Genomic DNA, 9,063 nt, shown 5'->3' with positions numbered 1-9,063 from the left:
AGGCCCTTCGGCCCAACAAGTCCACACCGCCCCGCCGAAGCGTAACCCACCCATACCCCTACATCTACACCTACCCCTTACCTAACACTACGGACAATTTAGCATGGCCAATTCACCTGACCTGCACATCTTTGGACTGTGGGAGGAAACCGGAGCACCCGGAGGAAACCCACGCAGACACGGGGAGAACGTGCAAACTCCACACAGTCAGTCGCCTGAGGCGGGAATTGAACCCGGGTCTCCGGCGCTGCGAGGCAGCAGTGCTAACCACTGTGCCACCGTGCTGAATTGCTCCTGGTTCCTTTCCATAGGTAAGCGGCGACTTAGAGTCATAAAGTCATATAACATGGAACCAGACCCTTCAGTCCAACTCATTATGCAACTGGGGCTGAAAGGGTTAACATAGCAGCTTCTGAAAAGCTCTAACTGCTGATATATAAATGGCGGTTGTCGGGTGGAGCTAGTCAGTTTGTTGTGAGTTGTTAGTCAGTTCTATAGTCTGCAGCCATGTAGCACAGGCCTAGTTACTATCTAAGAGATATGATTAGGAGCGATGCTCCAAAAGCTAATGTGCTTCCAATTAAACCTGGTGTTGTGTGATTTTTAATCTTAAGAGATAATGATGTATCTTGCCTGACAATAATGTAGCTAACCCAAAGCTTATGTAACCTCTTATCATACTATTATGTAATAAACTACTTTTTGTTACTCAAGTTTGTTACACATAATTCGAGTAAACTCTGTAAGGTTAGGCTTGTTAGCAACAATTGGACCTAAAGAATATCCTTGCAGGCATCTCTCACAGTACGCTGTATAGTGTTCCAATTTCCTTTCTTGAAATGTGAAGGAGTCATCACTGGGACAAATAATCAACCAGTACCTCAGATAAGAAAAGAAGAAATTTATCCAGTCAAAATCTTGAACTCCCTCTTTAAGAAGACAGCCATCTTAAATAAAAAGCAGCAGCGAGACAGCAGCCAGTCAGTTCTGACAGTAAAAAGCTCCTGCAGGACTGCAGCCTTTTCTGTAAAATGCTAACTGAGCAGAACGAGGAAGACCTGAAAAACTACAGCTACAAGGAGGTAAACCTGAGTCACATTCAGGATTTTAAAAGTCAGGTACAGCAAAATGCTGGGTTGGGAAGTTGAAAGAAGGCTTAAATGGCTATATTTATTAAACGGGCATATTTTCCATCAATAAAATACACTGTTATAGGCTGCACAAATTTCTTCCCGACAAAGGCCATTTTTAGGAGATTCTTTAGAGTGGCAAGATAATTCATTGTTTTATTTGTGTAGACGTTGAAGCAGAAGAAAATTTTTGCAAAATCAATTTGAAGTTGAAAAGAATTTTTGATGTGAAAACACCGCAAGCCATTTTGTTTTCAGGAAGAGGAATGAACAATATGAATCATCCATAACGTCAGAAAGGGATGGTAGGGGGGTGGCCGTAGAACCCACCAAAAGAAGGGCCAATCTTCCAATTTAGTTTTAAATTGTGTTTTTGATTCATGGAGTATGGGCATCACTGGCTGGCTGAGCATCCCTAATTGCCCTAGAGAAGATGGTGGTGAATGTTTTGCTCCATAATCGTCCTTGGGTTGCAGGGACACTCACAGTGCTGTGAGGAAGAGAATTCCAGGATCTTGGCCCAGAAATAGTGGAACAAAGAGCAGCAATATGCTTCCATGTCAGGATTGTGCCTGGCTTGGCGGGCAACTTGCAGATGCTGGTGTTCCCATCTATCAGCTGCCCTTGTCTTTCTAGATGGTAATGATCATTGATTTGGAAGGTGCTCACAAAAGAGCATTGGTAAGTTACTGCAGAGCGTCTTGCGGAGGGGACATACAGCTATCACTGTGCATCAGTGAAGGAAAGGAATGTTGAAGGTGTTGGGTGAGGTACAAATCTGGTGCACTGTTTTGTCCTAGACGGTGTAAAGCTCTTGGCTTTAACTAGAGCTGTGAAAGTGAGGACTGCAGATGCTGGAGATCAGAGTCAAGATTAGAGTGGTGCTGGAAAAGCACAGCACTTCAGGCAGCATTTAAGGAGCAGGAAAATCGACGTTTTGGGCAAAATCCCTTCATCAGAAACGTTCCTGATTTCAGGCAAAAGCTCTTCATCAGGAATGTTCCTGATGAAGGGCCTTTGTCCGAAATGTTGATTTTCCTGCTCCTCAGATGCTGCCTGACTTGCTGTGCTTTTTCAGCACCACTCTAATCTTGACTTGAATTGGAGCTGCACACATCCAGGCAAATGGAGAGTATTTCATCACATTCCTGGTTAGTGTATTATGTATGATGGCAATAGGAAACAGGAGATGGGTTACTTACTTGGGCCACAAGGATCTGTTTTGGGATCACTGCTGTTTGTCATTTTTATAAATGACTTAGACGCAGGCATAGGTAGATGGCTTAGTAAATTTGCAGATGACACTGAAGTCAGTGGAGTAGTGGACAGTTTGGAAGAATGTTACAGGCTGCAGGGAGACTTGGATAAACTGCAGAATTGGGCAGAGAGGTGGCAAATGGAGTTCAATGCAGCTAAATGTGAGGTGATGCACTTTGGGAAGAATAACAGGAAGGCAGAGTACTGGGTAAATGGAAAGATTCTTCGTACTGTGTGTTTGCAGAGGGACCTTGGAATCCATGTACATAGATCCCTGAAAGTTGCCACCAAGGTTGATGGTGTTGTTAAGAAGGTATACGGTGTGTTAGGTTTCATTTGTAGAGGGATTGAGTTCTGGATCCACAACATCATGCTGCAACTATACAAAACACTAGTGCGGCTACAATTGGAATATTGTGTACAGTTCTGGTCGCCATATTTCGGAAAGCATATGGAAGCATTGGAAAAGGTGCAGAGGAGATTTACCAGGATGTTGCCTGGTCTGGAGGGAAGGTCTTATAAGGAAATCCTGAGAGACTTGTGTCTGTTCTCATTGGAAAGAGGCTAAGAGGGGATTTGGTTGAGACATAAAAGATAATCACAGGATTAGATAGGGTGGACAGAGAAAGTCTTTTTTCTAGGATGATGATGTCAGCTTATATGAGGGGGCATAACTACAAATTGAGGGGTGATAGATTTAAGACAGATGTCAGAGGCAGGTTCTTTGTGCAGAGAGTGGTCAGGGTGTGGAATACACTACCTGCCAATGTAGTCAACTCAGCCACATTAGGGGCATTTTAACAGTCCCTGGATAAGCATATGGATGATGATGATGGGATAGTGTAGGGGGAAATGAGCTGAGAATAGTTCATTGAGGGCCGAAGGGCCTGTTCTGTGCTGTATTGTTCTATGTTCTATGCTCTATTACCACAAAATTCCTATTCTCTGATCTGCTCTTTCAGTATTTCTATCACCATCCAACTCAGATTCTGGTCACTGGTAATTCACTGGGTTTTGATCATGGGAGATTCAGCGATGGTAATACCATTGAACATCAAAGGTTGATGATTAGATTGCCACTTATTGGATTAGGCTATTCACTGGCATTTGTCTGATGTGGATGTTACTTGCAATTTTTCAGCCCAAGCCTAGACATTTCCCAGGTTGTGCTGCATATGAGCATGAAGACTTTCAGGATTCGAGGACATGACTCATGCTGAAGAATATGCAGTCAACAGTGATAATCCCCACTTTAAAGTATATGATTTAGAGAAGGTTATTGGTGAAACAACTGACGATGGTTGGTCTTGGGACACTAGCCTGAGGCGCTCTGGTAGAGATGTCCTGAAACTGAGATGACTGACCACAAGCAACCACAACCATATCCCTTTGTGTCAGGTATGACTCCAACCAACAAAGACCTTTCCACTTGATTTCCATTGACTCCAGTTTTCTTTTGGTTCCTTCATTCTGTACATGGTCAAATACAATCTTGGCATCAAGTGTAGTCACCTCACTCCTGGAGTTCACGTCTTTAGTCCATGTTTGGACTATAATGAGTTCAGGAATTAAGTGACCCTGACAGAACCCATACTGAGCATCAGTGGGCAATTTTCTTTTTGCAAATGGTGCACTGTCAACAAATCCATCCCATCATTTTGTTAATGACTGAGAATATGGGGTTGGTAATTAGTGAATGCGATTTGTCCTGCTTTTTGTATATGGGACATACTTAGATAATGTTCCACATTGTTGCCAATTCTGTAGCTGTATTGGAGCAGCTGGGATAGGGATATAGCCTGGAGTAGAACACAAGTCTTCAGGACTAATGCTGGACACTATCAGGGTCATAGCCTTAGCAATATCAAATGCTTTCAGCTGAACAAAATCATGGTCACTATTTCATTGATAGATTATTCACTGTGTTACGGAGTTGTCATACCATGGAAAATTTGGAGAAGTCATCTGCCACCAGGATTTAATTTTCACCATGTAATTTAAATAAGTCCTTTGCTATTTTTGTCAAAAGAGTGGAAAAAACATTTGGTGAGTACTGCGTCTCTCTCTGTTGCTAGAGTTGGCATGTTTGGCATCACATGCATTCATGAGTTGCTGGATATACAGATACATCTTTGTCCACAGATCCACATGCTAGCATTCAATACCCCTGAGTCTGTGGTGCTGCATTGTCATGATACTTTGGCATTGTTCTTTTGGTATTAGAACTTGTTTATCTTTGAAACTGAATTGCAATGATGGATGACATTTGTCTCTACTGGCCAAAATGTACTCAGGACTTCCCTAATACTGTCAGACCTTGCCATTTTACCTGATGAAGGGGCAATGCTCCGAAAACTTGTGATTTCAAATAAACCTGTTGGACTACAACCTCGTGTCATCTGACTTTTGACCTTGTCCACCCCAGTCCAACACCGGCACCTCCACATCATCCAGGTATCTCGCTTGTATCTGAATTCAAAATCATATCCTTGGATCTTGACAGGTAAACACTGCAAATGTTGTGGGGCACTCATGAATAGTTTTATGTCAGCTTATTTCTAGTGGTTTTTGGTCTGTTTCAATGGTAAATATATTGCCAGATAAGTCGGTGTGGAATTACATGAAAGCAAACACTAGAGCTAATGTCTCATACTCCATAATGGAGTAATTGTTTTCAGCAGATGTCAGGGCTTTCAATAGCCATAGGTTTTTCATCTTGTAAAAGATAGGTGTCTAGATCTTTTTGTGATGCACCTACTTCCAAAATTGTTTCTCTCCTGTGGTTGTAAATTGCAGGTGGCAAGATCTTGTCAACAAGAATTTTGTTTGAGAGAATTAAAAATTTATCAGTGGTCATCTTGCCACACAGAGGGGCATCCTTCTTGAGCAAGTTTCTTGGCAGGGATACCTTTTCCATGAACTTGGGAACATTTGGCAAGAAGAAGATGAAAGATCTTATCCCATGATGTGGGCATTTGGTTTCAGTATCCTTGATCCTGCTTTCACCAGGATAGACTTCATTGGTTGAATCAATGGATTGGAGAAAGTTTATTTAGCAGACATTTACTTGCCACTGTGTGTTATCAAATGCCAATTCATGTTGTGTTACGGATGCCATCAGCAGGTAGAAGTTGTGGTCACAATCTGTCTTTGACCTACCCCTGACTGTGTTATAGTCAGTGATGCAGACACAGCCAATTACATTTTTAGTAATCTTATCCATATCCTATTGGAATATGTCTTGGCTAATGGTAACCATCAGAAAGTGTCATCCAAATGGTAGCTGAAATGTTCTAACCTCTTGGGATACTGATAGAGAGATCTATATACAGCCATTTGAGATTGGTAACTAATCCAATTCTGTCATGCTTGGTCTGTTCTGCCTCAGTGAGTGTGGCTCAAGTCTCATGAATGGTTATGATGAAAAGATCTGTCCATACCGATAGTCCTCCGCCTGATGGACTATTAGTACCTATCAGGAAGAGGTTTGCAGGAATCCAGGCTAAGCTTGCATATTGGCATTGCAGCCTGATCATACCACAGCATTGAACTGAAGATCCTTTACACATTGTCAGAAGGTGGATTGGAACTGTTGGAAACTACAATTTGGGGTACACATTTCTAGGATGCATAACAATAATATGTTGGTATTCGCTCCTGTCTCACTTTTGTCTTTCAGAATGTGTTGACATGCTTCTTGGAGACATTCAGTGTTGATGGTCATCTTCAAAACGTCGACATGGTGCGTGAAACTGACTATGTGAGAGTTTTGGTCAACTTCCACTGCATGCTTTTCAGTTTGTTGTCCATTCAATTCATCGACATGTTTGTGTGGATTTAGACCGTTCTCTTTGTTGCCAGCCTCGTGATGTCATATCACCTTGTTGATCACTTCGTTTTTGTTATGGGGTCCCCGGTTTGGCTTCGGAAACTAGATTTTCTGCATATGCATGTCCCAATGTCCTTCAATGTTTGCAGATGTGAAGATACACTGAAAGCTTCCAGGTAGGTATGACAGTCCACATCTAAGACAGACCTTGCTGGTTTAGTTGCAATTCTGAACATAGCAATAGTGTTGTCTGCACCCAGTGCATTTAATGGATGTTAAATCTTCTCCAGCAAGGCATCAATCTTCAGCCTCTTTATCTTACCTAGTCGATGTTTTCTGAAGGTTTTTGTCAGAGTTGACGTGATTATCAATTTGAATAGCATCTCTGTCGGAGAAATCACACTAGTGCTGTTTGCTGCTGCATTTGACATCTAAGTCATCAATAGACTCTTTGGTTCCTGTCTTCTGAACATGAACTGGAACCTGTTAAACCAGAGGTTAATCTGTATAATGAGTTAATCCTTAACTACGTTGCAGACTTTTTCTGGATCTATTTTATGATCCTCTGGAAGTTCAGATGTATTCATTCTACGCAGACCCTTTTTGCTGATAGAAAACAATGTTTTCAAGAGATCCCTTCTTGGAATCATTAATGCCCTCCTTGGTGAGGTCAAGCTGCATATGTTACTTAAATAGCTGCAGTTAAATGAAGATGCCACTTACTGCCCATTCCATAATCAAATGCTTGCCTTACATTTCTTGTTGCAGGTCTGTGGTTCTTGTTCCATTTGTTTATTTGGTTTGCTGTTATGTCCTTTTATTTTTCCTTTTTTTTTGCTTCCAGTTTACTTTATTTTTCACAGTTGAGGTCTCTGTAAAACGTTCTGCTGAGTGTGGACCTTCATCTGTGAGAGATAAAGGCTTGTAATAGCAGGTTTCAGCCACTAGGGTGGGAGGGCAGTTTCAATCAAATGAGGAGTGAAGATGGTCAATCAACTGTGGCATCAAATTGAAGGAAACAAAATGGCAGAATCAAGCTCCAACTGTACCCAGGTAAACTCCTAGAGCTGAGAAATTTACTTTTTTGTGCTTAAAATGCCATTGGTTTTCATAAGGCAAACTATGTCATTAAACTGACAGTATCACTTGTTTGCTGTTGTTAATTTTAATCTATAACAAGCCCTTTGACTGTGTTTCTTACCTTACATCTTGGGTAGCAGGCCAATTTTTTTTTCTTATTTTAAAATAAGAGATAGGGGGCCTCTAGTGTGAGAGGGCTTGAACGCTAAGTAGAGAGATGGTATGTGGTTCTACCGACAGCACATGAATTGCAAAGGCTCAGGAAGGCAGCTCACCAGGACTTTCTCAAGGGCAACTAGGGATGGGCAATTAATGCTGGCGCAGTCAGTGACACCCACATCGCATGATTGAATAGTTTAGGAAAAGACTGCTTCCTGGTTTTCTAAGTGAGAGATCTGTTTCCTGGAAGCCAGTTGTGGTTAGTTGACTGAATGCTTTATTATCCAGCCCACCTAATCTTCAGTGAGGATACCTTTATAAGTGGCTACATGTGCTTTGTACCAAGCTGTAACCATTTCATTAGATGGTCACATATACTGAAGATCTGCCCCTATCACGCTGTGCCATTTATGTAACATATATCAAGACAGAGGTCACACAGTGCTGAAGAATTCAATGAACTTTTATTACTGCTCCGGGTATTTATATCGAAACACCACAGCTACAGGCAATTGTGTACCTGGGCTGAACATAAGCAGTTCAGATGTACTGTAGCACATTGCACTCAGCGTATCATGATACTGGAGGACAGATGGAAATTGAGACTTTTATACCATTAAACCATGTGCTTTGATACGGTTATGACTTCATGAGCATTTCTATTAAATATTAAATATTTATAATATCTACTGTGAAACTTAACACAACTAGAACTGGTCACGATGCCACAATCCAATCCTCCCAGACTAAACCTGGAATTACTATCTCAGATATCTCCTTGGTAGCTCATTTAAATCTACCTGCAGTGTTTTAATCTCTCTTGGGACTAACATGAAACATGACTGCTGGTTGGAAGTTCACTCCACACTGTTTGTATTCTGTTCAGTTGCTGTTTTGAAGTTTTTACTCACAGTCTGTCTAAATACCTCCTTTTCCTATGAGAATAAAAACTAGGCAATGTGTTCAATTCTTGTGGGATCTTTGGCCATATCCAATTGGATGAATCTAATGTTTAACATACCAAAATTCAATATACTTGTGGATTATTACTGCAGGATATTGTCCTTAAAAAATTTAGAATGTGCTTTTTGTTGAATTGAAAGAGAAGAAACAAGAACTCTCTATCTTCTGAAAAAAATTGCATTTCTCAGCATTTCAGAATTGTGACAAATGAGCAAGACTAACAAGAAAATATATCACCCCCCGTGCTTCGATTCTTATTCTACATCTGGATCGAATCTTTCAACTGATTGCTTTGTAATTAAGTGTAACAAAACGATTTGTTAGGTTGCTGGATTTTAATTCAGTGCTGTGGCCTGGCCATGACTGTATGCCTCTTTCCCAGTCACACACAGCTCATGTGAAAATTGTGCCTAGTAATCCAATTACATGCAAACTCGCGAGGATAGACAGATCTGCTGCCAACCATTCCAACTCAGGGGTCACGTCAATCGAAAGAATGCATGCGGAACGCTTAAAACAAGCTTATCTCCATCTTATCCCATGCACCATTCTGCCAATATTTGACAGCATTGAATTAAATATTATAAACATGGATGCACTTATTGTAATTTTAATTTTTTTTAACTTACGATTTACTCGGAATTC

General features: G+C 41.2%; 1 long non-coding RNA gene across 1 annotated transcript in view; it reads left to right on the top strand.

The window, feature by feature from the left end:
* The first annotated feature begins 1,014 nt into the window (after nt 1–1,014).
* The window catches only part of LOC140481776 (uncharacterized), a 71,777-nt gene continuing 63,728 nt past the window's right edge, over nt 1,015–9,063 (top strand). Inside the window, exons 1-2 of the long non-coding RNA XR_011961599.1 lie at nt 1,015–1,082; nt 6,067–6,129. This is a non-coding gene — a long non-coding RNA (uncharacterized lncRNA). The remainder of the gene's footprint in view (nt 1,083–6,066; nt 6,130–9,063) is intronic.

This window comes from Chiloscyllium punctatum, chromosome 10 (genome assembly GCF_047496795.1).
Source record: "Chiloscyllium punctatum isolate Juve2018m chromosome 10, sChiPun1.3, whole genome shotgun sequence".
In the NCBI taxonomy this organism is placed as follows: Eukaryota; Metazoa; Chordata; class Chondrichthyes; order Orectolobiformes; family Hemiscylliidae; genus Chiloscyllium; species Chiloscyllium punctatum.
The sequence above is the reverse complement of the archived record's forward strand: the minus strand, read 5'-3'. Positions and strand labels throughout refer to the sequence as shown.